Raw genomic sequence first — 19,138 nt, 5'->3', positions numbered from 1 at the left:
TGTCTAAAGAATTGAGAGAAATTTTAATGAAAGCTCTACCTAACTTAGGGACCTGTATGGCTCAGTTAGCATTGACATGTTCAGAAGAAGCATTACACTTGAAACAGGTCGAGTAACTTTCTAAAATAAAGACTTGTTGTTGGGAACCACTGATCATAATAGTCGATTATATATTTCAGTAAATGTACATATCTTTAAGTTATCTCATGTCCCTTTTTATTTAAGTGGATCAGGAAATATTATGACTCTTAAAACTCTTGCCTATCTAAGGGTGGATACTTGGAAACACAGCTATGATAAAATCTTGTTGTCAGAATTCAATGAAAAAGGCAAGATACCTTTAGGCTTAATAACCCCTTATGCTAGAAATAGACAACCCGATAATCTTAGCCAAGTTTTAAATTATAAATTTTGAGGCTTTTTATAATGCTCTATGAAGTAGCTTCAAAAATATAAAATAGTGCCTTCTATATTTCATCAATGCATTAAATTCTCTCATGATTGAGTTAAACATTGTATTAAAGGTGATATGCAATTATTCTCAATTCATAAAGTGTGTATATTTGAAGTTGCTTCATATTATTTCACAAAAAAGTAGAAAACCTTCTCTAGAAACTTTAAACCAGTTGAGGGATGAAAAGAAGAAAAGAAAGAAAAAAGAAAAGGAAAAAGTAAATGAAAGTAAAGAAAAGAGAAATTAAAGCATCTTGATCTTGAATAGAATGCTTGTTGGTGTCCTTCGCCTCCTTTACAAAATGGCAAAATGTCTCAACAAGCTAAAGGGATAAGTAGCGGATAAAAAAAATAAAAAATTATAAGAAAGTGGAAACATGTAGACATTAATAAAAGTGCTTGTAATATTTATCAATTCATAATCCATCTTAGAGCATGTATAATATGTATTTAAGAAAAATCAACAGGTTATAAAATATAAGAATATTGTTGAGAATCTAAGTTTATAGTTTTTGTTCAAGTTGAGAATAATGAAGACAATATTAAAATCATCGAAGAGGAAAATATAGAAGAGTCTACCTTGAAACATTAATGGATTTTGTAGAGAATGTAACTCTAATCTCATTATCTAAAAATGATATAGTTAGGTTGGTAGTAAGTATCTCTCCTAATCTGGGTCCAAATTACAAATTTACCAAATTATACTATCTACTAATAGAAGTATCAAAATTGGTGTAATATTCAATGATCCATTTTTAAGTAAAATAATAGAACTAGCTTTTGGTTGGTACTCAACTTGTATAAATAATTTTGATAAGCAAGTTTTATCATCATTAGCCTGGACTAAAGGTTAAGCTCATTATTTTGAAAAATTATGGAATTTGAGGTGTATTAAACTAAAATCAAAAGCACGTGTTAGCTTTTATACTCTTATTCCATTTAATGTTGATGAATATTGTTTAGTGATAACAAATAATTTTTTGTCTGATAGTCTCTTAGTAAGAAAAATTAAATCATCTAACAAACTTTGTTTAGTTAATTCAAATGATTTGGATGAATCTTAAATTAGGGATACACCCTTAAAACTTGAAGAGGAGATTAAATAAATCACTACTAATTTAAAATAAATAAACCTTAAAAATTAAGAAAACCCACATTTTATTGTCATAAGTTTCTTATTAAATGAAGATGAGGCAAATAAAGAGTTTAAAGAGTGCTTTTCCTAAAGTTATGAGGAAAATGCTTGGATTATCCTCTAGGTATAGCAATTCATAAATTCAACATTTCATGATTTATATAAAAGAAGCACCTCATCACTTGTAGTGGGAAAAATAATAAAAAGTAGTAGCTAAAACCAATAACTTAATGAAAGCTAATTTTTTTGGATAGGAGAAATATACAACCTAGTTAGTAAGAATTATACTTGTAAAAGAGAAGAGAGATGAAATTTAAGTTTTTCTAGACTTTATATATCTGAAGAATGCCTATCCAATTGATGTGTTTCCATTAACCATACTAAAACTCATCTTAGATATTAATTGTTCTCATGTAGTATTCTCATTTCTTGATGGCTCATTTGATTATAATTAGATTAAAATGGCTTAGAAACATGAAAAGTACTATACAACATAAAGAATACTGATAGGAGTTTACTAGTATAAGGTTATGCCATTCAGAATAATAATGTTGGGGCAACATGCTAGATGGAAATGACAAGAACTTTCAATGAACATATCTAGCAACAAGTGAAGTATTCTTGGCAATTTTGGAGGATCCTTGGCATCAGAAGGTTCTCCGTCGGCCTCATCAGGCCGACGGAGGACCTTGGTTCGACTCTGGCATCTCAAATTGGTTCAGAGATGCGATTTTGATGAAGTTTTTTCTGGTAGAGGTTCTCTTTTGGACCGATGATGTTATTGTTTCTTCTGAATTGAATCCATTTTTTGCTGAGTTCTGCTTGTCGACGAAACTCCGTTGGCTTGGCTTGGCTTCCGACTGTGTGGGATGCAGTTATCCTACTATTACTAGATTCTTGAATGAGTTTTGTGAGATTTCAAATCTGAAGGTCCTTTTGGAGGAGATTTTGTATTAGTTCTTCATTTCCTTCAACTTTATGTGGATCAAATTTTGTGATGGGGAAAATTTCTTTTTTATGTTCGTTAATTGGATTTTGGAAATACTATGGCATATGGATTCTCTTGATTTTATAATTGGTTTGAAAGTGTTCTTGATGGGTAATCATTTATTGTTTATGAGATGGATGGTGTATGGGTGTTTGGATAATATAGGTTGTTCTTACTACTTTAAAGATTCAGTCACATTTGGATTATTGAAGGTTATTGGAGTCAATACAGCCCAATTGATGATTTTGATGCTGTTAGTTGTAGAAATTCAGAATTTTGGTTTAGTTGGTGCTGGTTATGCAGCCATTTGGAAGGAATTTTTTGGTTATACCGATGTTACTTCTGTGATCTATGAGGATCAAGTTTTGTTTGAGGTCGTCACTTGGCCTACTATTGTTGGAGATGTTGTTATTGATTCGTCAACACTGTTTGGATTGTCTGAAGGGCCTGCCCGTGGATCGACTTTATTGAGGAGGTTGTTCGTTGAAGTTTGTAATGATGAGGTGATTGTTTGGTCATTTGTTTTTCAGTTGTTCTTTGAACATGAAGTCTTATTGGTTAAAGATTTGAAGGTTTTGAAGTTTTTTGGTTTTTCTATTGTCAATTTGATGAGAGTGGTGATGATTATTAGTTTGGTTGGTTTTAACAATGAAGAGGCCAGTTATTGGTTTCTTAAGGTGGTTGTCGGTGTTATGGTTTTACATTGGAATATTATTGGTGTTGTTCTTGCCAGTATGATGGGTGTGGTGGCGATTTTCAGTTCGTATGACTTTGCTTGTGAAGAGGCCAACTCTTGGACTATTGAGGAGATAGTTAGTGTTATTTCTTTGTCGTCTTTGATTGGTTCATTCTTGGTGACTGTTGTCGGTTGTGTTGATGCAAAATCAATGAATTCTACTTCTGTTCGGAGCTTCTTGGACCCTAAGATCGTTGGGGGTCTAGTTGATGTTTGGAAAGATGGTTTTGTAGTTGTTTTCATTTTTCTTGTTTCAATATTTGGTATCCCCATCACCCCAATGGATCTAAAGTGGAATTTAGTGGATTGAATATCCATTATGGTAGTTTTAAAGGGTTTGGTTTTGCTTTCTAGATTGTATTAGGTTTTTCTTCTTTTAATGTAATTTACATTTCTTCAAAAAAAAAAAAAAAAAAAAAACAAGTGAAGTATTCTATCGATAATATAGTCATTAAAAGTCATAAATGGGTAGACCATTTTTATGACTTGAGAGTTATTTTTAAACAATTACATCAGTATAATCTTAAATAAACCCTTTACCTTGTGCCTTTTATGTCACTTTAGTGAAGTTTCATGATTTGATGGTAAGATTACATGAAATTAAAATTGATATTTCTAAAATTAAAGCCATCTTGGATACACAACCACCTAGAAGTCTCACTAAATTGAGATTTTTCCATGGCCATTTAGCTTATCTAGGAAGTTTCATATCCACTTTATCTAAATGATGTCGACCATTTATAGCCTTTTGTAAGAAATATGCTCAATTCCAATGCAACGATAATTATCAGAGGACTTTTGAAAGAATAAAATATTTCTTAACGAATCCTTCAATTTTGCCTACTCTTATGTCAAGGAAGCCAATATTTTCTAATACAATGGCTTTAAGTGAATCTGATGATGCCTTGTTATCTCATATTAATGAGGAAAGAAAATAAAATATACTTTATTACATACGTAGATAGATACTTGCAATCAAACATAATTATCCTCTATTTGATAAAAAACTATTTAGTTTTGATCATAAATATTCTGTGGTTACGGCACTACACATTATCTCATAAAGAAAATATAATATCAAGAGTAAAACCTTTGAAATATATGATGACTAGTCTGACATTATCAAACATATTAGCTCAAAGGTCAATGATTATTCTATAGTTTGATATTATATTTACCCCCCTACACGTATGAAAGGACATTCCTTGGTTGAATTCTAGAATCACACCCATTTCCTATTGACTCTCCTTTAAATGATAAATTTCCTAACAAGAAGATTTTTAAATTAAAAGTAAACAAAAGCTCTACTTAGGAGTTATATTTTGATAGTATTGCATGTTGTTAAATAGATAAAAGTCCATGAGATAATTTCCCAAGGAGAGTTGACATAGGCATTATATTAATTACACTAGAGAGAGGCCTACTATTCTACTATTTCCATCTACTATAACACTATGAGAACAATGAAGTTGAGTACGATGCACTTATAACTAGTTTATAGTTAATAATCCTAAATAAAATAAAAAAAGTTAAAATCCTTAGAGATTCATTGTTAGTGATCAATCAAGTGGCTAGAATTTATAAAGTGTTAATAGAAAGTTTGATACTGTATTAGTGATATACAATGAAACTTCTTGAGTAGATCCTGATTGTAACTTTATATCAAATATGACATGGATATGATGGATGCTTAAGTAAAGGTAGCTAAGGAATTATATTTTCCTATAGAATATTTTATTCCAATAAATATACAGAGTTACAAAATCTTCTTCACCATAGATTTAGAATATATAAATAGAAAATCCTCAATTTAGAATTATATTTTTCTAGTTATAGATACTGAAGTGTTAGAATAGTGACAACTCTTTATTGACTACTTTTGAGAAAGAACTCTCGCATGGAATAAATTAGATTTACTAGATTAAAAGAAGGTACTTATCATATACTTTATTCAACATCACCTTATATTGAAAATCTTTGGATTAGATGTGGTTCCATTGCTTTAGTGAATCAAAAGTTCAAAAAATTCTACAAGAAGTGTATGCTAAATTATGTGGTGCTCACCAATCTAGCTTTAACATGAAAATGAAGTTAAGAATTTGAAATTACTAGCCATCAATGATAGAGGACCACATGAAAGTTACATATTGATGACATCAGTGTCAAGTAAATTAAGAATTTCACACCAATCACCAAATATTATACATCTAACCATTTCTTTGTGGCCACTTGAAAACTGGGGTATGGCTATCATTGATCTAATTAATGTGCAATCCTATGGAGGTCACATGTTCAAATTAGTAGAAACATATTATTTCTCAAAAAAAGAATAAACCATCCCATTGATAGTGGATAAATCACATAATGTACTAAACTTATTTAAAGATATCATATAGAAGAACCAAGATAAATAATTTTGCTAGAGTTTATAACTTTGATTTTAGATACTGAATAATTTATTATCCTCAAGCAAATGGTTTGCCTTAGGCCTTTAATAATACTTTGATTCAAATTTTAAAGGAAATATTTGATGATAATTAGTATCAATAGCATGAAAAATTGGGAGAAGATTTATGAGAATACTAAACCACTTATAGAACCCAAACTCAATATATGTCATTCAGTTTAACCTTTGGAGAAGTAAAAATTATCCCTCTAAAGGTTCAACTACCTTCCTTAAGAATTTTTATTAAATACGGTATAAAATTAGATTAAATTCTAGGCTTTCATTATAAGAGCTCAAATGTTTATAAGAGAAGCATTTGCAGGCACATGAAAAAAATGGTTCAACAAAGAACTTTCCATGTTGTAGACTTGTTTTGAATTCTACAAAGACCTACTCTATCCTATTAGAAGATATTTGACAAATTTAAACCAACTTGGGAAGGCTTGTTTGTGGTAGAGAAAGTCTATCAGGAAGTATCCAATATTATAGTAGATTATAAAGGAAATCATCCCATCATGCCCTATTCTCAACCTAAATAAACTATACAAGGGTCATACCTATGACACTCTAGATCATGCAAGACTCTAGGTCAATCCAAGTTGACTTAGTTTGACTATAAGATGTTATATATACCATATTATGCTTAAAGCACCTTGTCTTGAGTTTTATGATAAATTTAATTATTTTAGTTTTTTTTTACATTGAACCCTAAGTCTCCTAAGATAATTCTAAACTCTTCTTAAAATATCCTAAACCTAAATATATGCTTTGTGCAAGCTCAAATCTAAGTCAAAACCATAGCTCAAACGTTGAACACTTAATAGACTTTAGCATACATAAAAAATTTTCTACTAGAGCCCATCCCATTATCTCTCTAAATCACTCTTACAACACTATCAACCAAGCTCGCTACCTAGGCTAGCCCATACCTAACCCATTTTTCCAAAAAAATTGAACCTGACATGAATGCCATTATCCCTTTTCCACCATACGTACACATAACTAAGAATATTTACAAGCCAATTTGAAATCATCTACAGCTTAGGTGGATTTTTTAAATGTATAGGTCATAATTTAACCAAAATATTTGATATTCCATAATAAGTAACACTTAGAGAGTTAGGGCTTGTGTTTGTTGTGGTTCATGTATATTTGTATAAGAGTTAGATGCCTCTGATTGTAACCCATTTCCAATAATAAAAAATGCTAGGTAAATCAACTTAGGTCTAGGGTTAAGGAACTTAGCAAATACCATAGTGACATGAAACTTATCCAATTGACATGTAACTTAAACCTATTTATCTTCTTGACATTACAAATCCTATGATTAAATTTAGTGATCATAAGAGATCTTTAAGGTATAAAAAAAACTAACCCTAAAATCTATCCTAAATTTGAGTTACAAATTCATAAGTAAATAAATGACCTTACTTGAATATGATCTGTTCTATAGGATTGCACTACTATATTTCTTGCAAAAAAATAATAAATCATTTTAGTCTCGTTGACGATTAGGGTTTCCTACTGCATCCTCCATTCTTCCTCCTGGTGGAAAGAATGTTTGCTCGTTTGACTTGGATTTTTAGCTTTTTATTTTTTCTTCATTGATTTTGTGGTTTTATTTTGTTTCTCTTTTCCTTTTTTTGTAGTTTTGGGTAATGAAGGACATCATCATTGAACCCATGTACTTCTTTAACTGACGATGGCAAGACTTGTTCTTTTAAAGATGTACTGGTAAGTGGATCTTCATTTTGGGACCCAAAAATGAATTTTGTTCAAAATTCCTTTAAAGGTTGCCCTGTTCTGATGTTCGACAATTCTATGGCCACCCCTTTTGCCTTAACTTTATCTGGCAAGTTTATCTTGCACCGACCTAACCTTGATATTATATGGAATTTTTTCCTTAATCTGAAACTTTTTGGATCATTTCATATTAGTTTGTTTGATATGCACCACATTGCAATTTAACTTTCTAATAATCTTGATTAAAGTCACATTTTTTCTAGAAGAGCATATCATATTCAAGTATGTCAGACGTGTTAACTCAAATGGACTCCTCATTTTGATGTTAGAGAGGAGTCCCTTATATCTCCTGTGTGGATTTCATTTTTGAATCTTAGACTTCATTTCATTAACTCTCAAAGCTTATTTAGTTTTATTTTGATATTTGGTAGGCAATTACAAATGGATCATGCTAAAACTTCAATTTCACGTCCAACGGTAGCTCGTGCTCTGGTTGACTTGGAAAATTTTAAGAAACATCCCAATGAAATCTGGATTGGGTCAGAGTTCAATGGGTATTTTCAAAAAGTTGAATTTTAAAACTTGCTTATTTTCTACACTCATTGTAAAATGCATGGTCATGGGATATATGTTACTTCCCCAACTTCAAAAGTAAAAGGAATTGTCCAAATAATTGAAGGGAAAAAAATATTTTGTTGACTTCTTTAACTGATGATAACAATATACCTATGCAGGGAACGATACCGAATATAAATGCCCATTCATAAAAAAATACCACGGACCCACATGGCCCTTTTACTATTGATAATGAACCTTTTTTACTTATGGAGATGGATAATGTTGTTGATGATCCTATTCCAATTTAGGAAGTGATTAATATCACCCCTACTATTTTAGATAATCAATATGTAGTTACTAATGTTCATGGAAATGTGGATGAACAAATGGTGGCTATTGCATATAATCAAATTTTTATTTCTACATCTTCTTTTTTTCCATGTGTTATTGATAAGAATTTATTTGATTTGGATTTTATGATTAAAAATAAAGTTTGCGATAATACTTTGTCATTTCAAACCTTTGTGAAAGAACATGATAAAGATTAAGAATGGAGTAAGGATGATAAAAAACTTACTCTAGATGGCATGGTTGAAAAAGCCTTTGGCTTTAGGAAAGGAAATTTGGAGGAAGGAGAAGTGAATAATATTGGTATTGGCATTAGTTGTTAGGGAAATGTGAAAGAGAGCTGTGACTTAGAAGATGGAGAGGTGGGTTAAGATATCAAGGAGGCTGGTATTTCTGATAATATGAATGATATCAATAATGGTAGTAAGTATTCTTAAAATTTAGATCAACATAATAATGACTTTACTGCTAACGAGGATATTGATATTGTGGTGATATGTTTCTTCAAAGATAATAGCATGTTATAAAATGGAAGTAGTTATGATAAAGTTCAAAATAGGAAGAATAGGAAAAATGAAAAACATTATATTACAATCTTCTAGGAGCACCCGTTCTAAAACTAGTCATGAACCCTCTTATGTTTAAGTCTATTATTTGGAATATTAGGCATATAGGCTGCCCCTCCTCTAGGTTGAGAGTTAAGAATTTATGTCATATTCACAATGTTTCTATACTTATTTTCCTTGAACCTCTTATTTCATATGCTAAATTAGTCAGTACTGCTAGTTTCTTGGGTTTTAATTATTATGTTGCAAATTCATCCAATAAAATTTGAGTGTTTTGGAAGGATCCTATTATGGTTGATATTATTGGGGATTTTAATCAAGTTCCTCATTGTAATATTGTGTTTTATAGTTTAAATTCTATGCTTCCTTTGTTTATGTTTCTTCTTCTCATATTATTAAAAAATTTCTATGGGAACAACTTACTAATTTACATAGTATTATTAATTTGCCCTAGTTAGTTGGTGGTGATTTTAATATAACTTCCAATCTCTTTGAGCAGATTGGGGGCTCTAATCATTACTATTAATCTATGGAGGATTTCACTAATATGATTTTGGAATGCAACTTAGTGGACATTGGTTATTCTAGCAATAACACTACTTGTAATCATGGTATCTTATGGAAATCTTTGGATTGTGTGCCTTTAAATAATAGTTAGATTAACTCTTTAACTCTATCTTTATTGAATACCTTAACCGAACTTTATCTATTCAATCTCCCATTCTTATTGGCCTTAAGACTAGGCATGTTCTTCCTGCCCCTAATTTTATATTTCAAAACCTGTGGTTACTTGATGATTCCTTTTTGAAGATGAATAAGGAGAATTGACATGCTCCTCTACACCCTAATAACTCTATTTTTGGTATGAACAAAATATGGTACAAACTTAAAAGACTTAAGAATAAAATTAATTGGTGTAATTAAAATATTTTTAAAAATTGTTTCACTACTATCATTATTGATGAAAATAAAGTGAATACTATTAAGCATAATTCCTAATTGTTTCCTTCTGATGATAATTTCAAACTGCTTCATAATGCCAAAGATTGTCTTTTTAAATTACAAGTTCAAGAGGATGTTTCTGGAAGCAAAAAACAGTTTCCAAGCACATTGTTGAAGGTGACAATAATATTAAGTATTTTCATGTGTTGTTCAAGAAGAATCATGCTAAAAATTACATTTATAAATTTCTCGTTCTGATAATTCCTACACTGATGATGTTGAGGAAGTTGCTAGTTCTACGGTTGAGCATTTCATAACCTTCTCAATATGAATTTTAATCTTGGTCCTATTTATAACCCTAATGTCATCCCTAATATCATTACTTAGGATGACAATGATACCTTTTTTAACCCTCCTACTTTAGTAGATATCAAGGAGATTGTCCATAATATGAATACTGATTCTGTGGCTGGACTGGATTGTTTCACCACTAAGTTTTTCCAGAAATATTGGAATATTATTAGTAATAATCTTTATGCCATTTCTTTAAACTATTTTTGTTGGTAATAACATTCCTAATTTCTTTACTTCCACTTTTAAGAATAATTTGTTAGCAATTGGAATGATTTCAGGCCTATAAGACTTTGTACTTGTTTTAGTAAGTTGGTTTCTAAAATTCTTATGAATTGGTTAACTCCTCTCCTCCCTAAAATTATTTCTCCATACCAAATGGGGGTTTTTAAGGGTCGAGCTATTTTTGATAACATTCTTTTCACTCTAGAATTTTTTCATGACCTTGATGTTAGGGTGAGACGTGGCAACATCAGTCTAAAATTATATATCATCAAAGCTTATGACAACCTTAATTGGATTTATCTTTCTAATATTTTGCATATGTTTGGCTTTAATTCAATCTTTATTAATCTTATAAAAAATTGCATTGAAGGATCCTTTTTTCCATTATTGTTGATAACAAAAGCACTAGTTTTTTTAAATCTTCTCATGGGTTAAGACAAGGTGATCCTATCTCTCCTGGTCTTTTAATTATTGATATTGAGTAATTATCTAGGGAATTGAAAACATCTTTCAAAATTGTCCTAGCCTTTATTTTAGATTTATAACAGGATTTCCTATTTCTCATTTATCTTTTGCTATTAATTTTATTGTATTTACTAATCTCTCTTTAAACCAGATTAATAGGCTGATGAATTTGTTTCAAAATTTTGAAATAGTAAGTGGCCTTTCTCTTAACAAGAGTAAGAGCTACTTTATGGCTTCCAACAAAGTGCCTCGGGATTGTTTTACTGCTATTAAAGGCCTTATTGGATTTGTGCAAGGTCATTTGCCTATTAAGTACTTAGGTGTTATTCTTTTCAAAGGTAAAAAGAAAACATTTCTCTTTGATGATTTGATTACTTCTATGCATAATAAGCTTACTTCTTTGGATTCTAACTTTTAAAGTTTTAGTGGTAGATTGACCTTCATTAAAAATTTTCTTTGTTCCCTTCCTATTTATTTCTTCCAAAATCTTCAACCTACTATTGTTATTGTAATATAATTGAAAATTTGTTTAATAAAATTTTTTAGAAGGGGACCAATAATAATTCTAAAATTATCTCATCTTCTTGAAACAGCTGTTGTGGTGTTTTGGAAGAGGGTGCTTTGGATTGTAAGAATATTTATGATTTTTCTTATTCTTCTTCCTTCAAATTGTGGTACAACTTTCATGCTAAAGTTAGACTTTAGGCAAAGTTTTTGTATGCTAAGTACTATGTTGGTAAGCATCATACTATGTGTTTTTATAATAAAGGTGATTCTAAAGTTTGGCAGAGACTTCGTAATATTAAATTGGTTATAGAGCCCCACATTAACTATTGTCTTGGTGGTGGTAACATCTTCTTTTGGCAAGATCATTGGTTGGGGGCCCATTCCATTGATTCTATTATCAATATTGCTACCATTGCTACTTTTAAAGTGAATTATTTCATTACTAATAATTTTTGGGGTTATATTAAACTTATTGAAGTTATTCCTAATTCCATTAATCAATAAATTCTTAACCTCCTTATTAATACTGATTCTGATAACTTATTATTGTACAATCTTTTTAATAATGTGAGTTCTAGATTAAAGGATACTTGGCATGCCTTTAGAGTTAAGAACTATATTACTAAAATTTTCTCTATTGTTTGGCCTAAATGTATTCCTACCACTATTGCTACTTTTATTTGGAGAAGCATGCATAAGTTTATTCCAACTGTTGAGAACTTAAGTAAAAGAGGTTTTATTTTAGCTTCCAAATGTCAATGTTTTTATCAGGTGGAGAACATGGATCATGTCTTTATTTCTAGTTCTATAGCTATTAATATTTGGATGCATTTTGATGATATCTTTAGATTAAATTGCTTTAGTAGTAATTGGTCTATTAATTATATGCTTAATTCTTGGTTTATTAAATCTAAAGGCCATATTAGAAATGTGAATCCTTTCCTTATTTTATAGTATTTATGGCTTGATGGAAATAATTATCTTTTCAATAATTTACGTATGAACCATCATACGATTATTAAAAATGTGAAAGATAAGATTTGAGACTTAATTATGCTAACCTACTCAACATCAAGAACTTTAAGGATTACCTGTTTGTGGCTCCTAACTTTAGTCTCTCATTGGAGGTTAATCATTCCTTTGATGATCCTAAGTTGGTTTACTAGATAAAACCCACTAATTATAGCTTTAAGTATAATGTTGATGGGTCTGTCAAAGATTTAGCTTCTGGTTGTGGTGGGATTATTAGGGATGTCTATGGGAATGTCATCACGTCCTTTGTGGGCCCCTTACAAAAATGTTATATTATTTATGCTGTGCTTTTTGAAATTTTCATGGTCTTAAATTATGCATTTCTCTTTGCATTACTAACATCTAGAGTGAAGCTTATGCTACTTATAGTATTTGTAATTTGAATAATCATGATGATACTATTTGTAAACCAATTTAATTCTATCTTATTAGGGATAATAAGCATCTTTTGACCTTTATTAATTTTACTATGTCTCATGTGTATAGGGAAGGAAATGCTTGTGCTGATCGGCTTGCCAATCTTAGGTGAATTTGAACTTTCTTACTGATTTCTCTACCACCAATTTACCTACTCCTTTAAAGGGTCTTTTGAGATTGGAAAAAATTTATTTAACCTATGTTAGAACTTAGGCTTTTATTTTTTTTAAGGGCATGTGGTCCTTTTGTACTTTATTGTGAGTGTTTCTTTCTACTTTATAGGTTAGTGTTTCTAGCATCCTCCTTTTATTTTTATTAAATTTGTTTTTTTGTTAGTTACTGGTCATGCCTTTTGGGTCAATTTGGTTCTTGGGTTCTTTGTCCTTTATTTTTGACTATTTCCAATATATGATTATACCATTTTCAATTGAAATTATAAACCCTTGTGCTACTCATCTATTCCCGGGGTCGTGTATCTTGGGCTATCTTACTATGGTGTTATTTGGACTTTGTTAAATTTATATCTCTTATGGCTTAGCAAGTATGGTGGTGTGGCTGTGAGTTTTCCTGGGTACCCCTCATCTGTGGATTATTTTGGATTTAGTGTGACTGTTATCTATATCTTTCTTTATTCTAGTTTGCATTTTTATCTCTTGGTTTCTTAGGTGAGGATTTACTGCATTGTGGCTGGTATTTGTTCTTTATCCAAGGGCTACTTAGTTTATTACTTTAGTTTGGTTAGGGTCTATTTGAGCTTGGATGGGTCTGGGTTTATATTGGAGTGGCACTTGGGAAGTTATCATGATGGTGTTTCAAGTACTACTATGTTGAGCTTGTGTAACCAATCTATCCTTAATTGCTATGCTGCTCAATTTTGGATTCATCTTAGCATTATTTGCTGCAAATCTTGGAACTATTTTTCCCCTACATTTCTCTATCAGACTGATTGTTTATTTTTCTATGCTACTATTATTTTACTTTTTAATTTTATTTGTGTGGTTGGGGGACCGTTATTCCTTCCTTTATGTTTAACTTTTCTTGTTTCTTTATTCATTGTAATTGGAGCCTTCATCAGTCGTCTGGGCATTTTTTAATCATTGTTTCTCTTTCTAATATTTTCATTATAAGAATATATGGTTGTGTGTTTTTGGGTAAAGGCTATAACTCTGATGGTTGTGGTCTAGGCATTTTTCTTGGGTCATTTTTCTTTAGCTTGAATTCTACTACCATCTCCTTTTTTGGTGTTAGCTATTGCAATTTCTATTGTTTTACTTCTTCTATGACTGAGTATTATGGTTCTCATTTTTTCTATTGGAGGTGTTGCTTTTCCTATGTTAGGGTTGGTATGCTTGGTTGGATATATATGTATTCCAGATTGTTTGTTATAGAGATTCAATCACTAAATAAAAAAAAATTAAATAATGGATACAATATGTAAATAAAATATTTAGGGACGATGAATATAAATTGCATATCTTTCCTAATAAAAATATTATTTGTAATGTGATTTAACCATATGCATCCCTAAATCTCTATCAAGCTTGTAGAGGATGAAAAGGATATCTGCTGACCTCCTACAATTATATCATCTCCTTAAGAACCTAGCATATTCTACTTCACATGTTTAGGTGTGCAAACCTACTATTTTAATATTTATAATTATTCTTGCATTTCTCTGTAAAGAAAATACATTACACTAGGTTTTATCTACACATATATCCACTATGTGTATTAAATTAAGATCAGGGTAATAATAAAAACATCTTTAAACCTTAGAGTACAAGAATTTTCATTAGTACTTAATATGTTCTCTACATCATTAATCCAAAAATAGAGAATTAGCAAGACATAGAAGAATAGATAAGCAAACTAATTTTCATTGAAATTAAAAAAAAAATACAATATAGTAATATCACAAGGAAGGATCAATGTATATCCTTTACACTCCACCTTCCTTAATGTACAGAGTTACTCAAACAAATATGGACTAAATTCTCTAATGATTGTGTCAGGTACTTATCCAAATTCCCTTAGCTGTCACCCTAAGAGAAATTTAGAGATGTACTCTGAAATGTAGTAAAATTAAACAAGTGACTGAATTCCCATACAAACATAACACAATGACTATTTAAAGGAAAACATAAAATAGGAAACTGGCACTACATTGTTTGAAAGGTTAGCCCCGCTGCACCCAATAAATGAACTAACACTACTACTCTACTATTTTGCTTCCACAACGGTGCTTGCTAACATGGATCAATTTTTTAGTGAAAAGTAGCATTATTTCATTGACATGTCGTGACTTTTGAAAGTTATAACAGTTACATCATGGTGTACTAACTTTTCAATGCTATAGTGCTAGAATGACAATTTGGGCATAAAGGCATATTAGATTATGAGACTGTGGTGCTTGAAGGTAGAGGGCGTGGTGTTTTAATGTTAAACATTTTTGTATTGCGGTGCACCGCCACTTCGATGTTTGTTTGTGGCTCTTCGGTGGTTCCTTTGATGGCACTATAGTGTTCATTTATCTGATGTCGTGGTGCTAGATGAGACTTAATATTTTGTGACTTTTTTTATATTTTTCCTACACAACAGAACTAAAATAACATCTTTTCATTGAAAATATAACACATAAAAATATTTTATTTATACTTATCAAATTCTCCCGAGCTTAAGCTCTTTCATGTTTTAAAAAAAATATATTACAATTCTAATTAGATGATTAAACAAATTAAAAACTGATAATTTAAATTTACTAAAATATAGTAAAATGCATCACAATCTAGAAGTAGTAAAAATGAATAAGATTACAATTCATGTTTGAAAAAATACTAATAATTAAACTAATCAGTCATCCTTATTTTTACTTAATTTAATTTTTAAAGGTTATATATATATTTTAGTTATATTTTAGGTTATATATATTTATAAATTAATAATTAATTTTTAACCTTTGAAGATCATAGTAATAACTAAAAAATATATAAAACCTTTAAAAATTAAAATTAATGAAGATCTTAGGTTATAAATTAATTATTAATTTTTAAATTTTGAAGTGAATAATGTAAATTTAATGATTATATATATATTTTTAGTTATTATTGAAACTTTCATTAGAACACCATCATTTGTATAAGTTTTCTTATTTTATTCTTTATGAATCTTAGTATAAGGATGAAATGAGATTTAAATCTTTTTATTGGTACAAATTTTTGAATGTACACATCTTCTCTTTTCTTATTTTAGAACTAGTTTCAAAGTTCCTTTTTTTATATAGAGTTCATAGTTAATTATCTTGAATATCAATTTTTGTTTCAAACTATTTTACAATCTTAATGAATTTAATGTGAGGATTTAATAAGATTACTAATTCCAAATTCAGGTTTCTTATGATTTTTTATTTTAATCTACTCATATCTAATCTTTAATTTTAATTATTCATCTTTATTCTAAAAATTAAAACATAAAGTTAAATCTTAAAATTTCAATTTAAAATAACAACTTAAATAGTCCAAGTTAGTTAATTATTAGTTTTTTCTACTCTATGAAGTATAAACAGTATTCATTTGAAATATGATCTAGGATTTTATTATTATCTTAATTTTATATAAATTTTAATTATTTTTACTAATCCTAATTAAATAATTAGAATATTAACAATTATAGTAAGCTTGAGGGGCATTTCAATAAAATGTAAATTAATAAAATATAAACAATAATTAACACTGCACATGCTTTAATATAAATGATAAAATATTCCTAAAATATGTTATAATATAACATAACATAACATAACACAAGTTATAAGATAGATAGTACAGTAGGCACCATGCATAGCATACTAGCTTAAAAGTCCAAAACAACAAGTCATGCTCCCACTACATAAACCAATTACTCACCTAAGTATATTTTCTTCTAAAATATATGAAGTACAACCCAGATACAAATAAATAACATATATTCACCCAAATTCAAGATTTTCTTATTCATCTAATTATATGTTTTCAATATATGACCATTGACCTTGAAATGTCAAAAGTTTTATTATCTTCATTATTGATGGCACCATCTATATATATTCTAAAAATAGAATATGGGCCAACCCATCCACATTTATGTTTTCCTTTGAACATTTCTTCTTATAATCAAACAATAGAACATCTTGGATGAAAGGCAAAATCTAAAATGTACATTTATGCATTTTCTTCATATTTTCATTATATCTTCTTGCATCCTCATGAACTTAATCATTAAACGTTGAAGTTTATTAACAATAGCAAAACTCTACATATTCAAAAGAGAAAAAGAATTTTCATTATTCAAATGTTCTTCACTTCTAATCCAACAAGATGAATATATTTACTTGGTTCTACCTTTTTCTTACATTGAATTTTTAGGAAGAAGAAGGTAGAACTATACCCAAAAACTAATAAGGATTGAGAATTAAACTTCTAACATGCTCTTTTTAAAATTCTTAAGTGATAGGAAGTTTTAAAATAACAAATTTTAAACCATAAAGTCCTAGCTCAACACTGCAGTACTAAAGGTAGTGTTGTGACGCTCCCTCTTATCTCAAAGATTTTCTTAAGAAAACTAATGAAAATTAAAAAAACTAATAATCCCTACTTATCACACCTAAAGTATAAACAGGGTTGCCTCCCTTGAAGTGCTAAATTTAAAGTTTTTCTACCAAATTTAATAATATATTAAATCTATTTTTTTTCCTCCCACACATCGCTAAGTTTATGGTTTTCTACCAGAGTTGCCAAGACGTTTTTAATTTAGTTGGGGTGTATTATTTCCATTCTTCAAATGGCTTCCTTTAAGATATTTTTATTTTTAAATTAGATTAAATTCAATATTACTAGGTAAAGATTCAAGAGATCTTTTACTGATTGAAATTGAAAGTTGACTAAATGGATTTCCAAATTTTTAATAGAAGCAACTTGATTTTGCAGTTGATTCCCTAACTGTATAACTATATCCTCTAATTTTTTAGTTCCAAATTGACTGCTTTAATTGAATCCTGGATGATATGTAAGTGTAGGATTAACAATAGGTTATTGATAATTTCTTCAAGTTATTCCTTGATTATTATGTCCATTAGTCCATTGTTTAATACCGCCCATGTTATTTAACCTATTAAAATTAGGATGGCTCCTCTAACCTGTATTATATGTATTTGAATAAGGATTATTTTATTTGTCAATTATATTAATATTTTAAAACCCTTGCATATATTTACCTTCAATTGAATTTAGATCACCTAAGGATTCAGTTCCTATTCCATAATTTACTCCTACTCTATTTAATTTCTTATAAATTGTAGCAACTTGTGCAATCAAGATTGTTAAAGCATCAAATTCATGAATTCTAGCTATTTTTTTAGGATTTACCCTTTCACTAGGCTACAAAAAATTATTAATAGCCATTTCATCTATTAACTTATATTCTTTCTTAAATTGCATAGATATTAATGATCTTCTAACTATATTATCAATTACATGCATACTCACCTTATCATGTATCAATGTTGTTATGTTCTATATTCTTGGTGTAGTTGTTCTTTGGATTTTTTTTCTTTTTACGTAGATCAAGTTGTAGCCCTATCTCACCTCTTCTTCTAGTTTCTATAACATTTTTGCTATCTAGTGTTGCCTAAACTATTTTAATTTAAATGATAAGGTGTTGGGCATGACTATAACAATGTACAAAATTAATAATTCTACCATATTCAGGTCTAGCAAACACTACTATTTTATTTAAAATTTTAGCAATTTTAGTCACTTGCATTAGAGTTATTAAGAGTTCAGATGGTATAATGATCCTAGTTTATACATGCTACTATATTATTTCTATGTTATTTTATGCTCCACCACATCATTTTGTAAAATATATTTTGTGCAGGTGGAATGGCTTGTTGATTAATTTTTTTTAGTTTGATAATTTTGGCATGAATATTGTGTTGAACATGCTAAATTAGAACTTCCATTTTTGGTGCTAGCTTCTAGCCGCCCAAGATTATTATTAGTTTTTTTTTAATTACCTAGAGGGGACTTTTAGCTCATAGATTTTTTTTTCTATTTCTTATATAGCTCATTTGAGTAGTAGAGAGCTAAAGGTCCCCCTTAAAGACCTTATAATTCCATTTCATAATTAAAGTGTATGCCCAACAGTATGTATTATCCAAAAAAAGAAAAAATTAATTACAGTTTTAAGAAAT

This window comes from Dendrobium catenatum, unplaced genomic scaffold (genome assembly GCF_001605985.2).
Source record: "Dendrobium catenatum unplaced genomic scaffold, ASM160598v2 fragScaff_scaffold_1220, whole genome shotgun sequence".
Classification (NCBI taxonomy): Eukaryota; Viridiplantae; Streptophyta; class Magnoliopsida; order Asparagales; family Orchidaceae; genus Dendrobium; species Dendrobium catenatum.
This window is presented reverse-complemented; position numbering follows the sequence as displayed.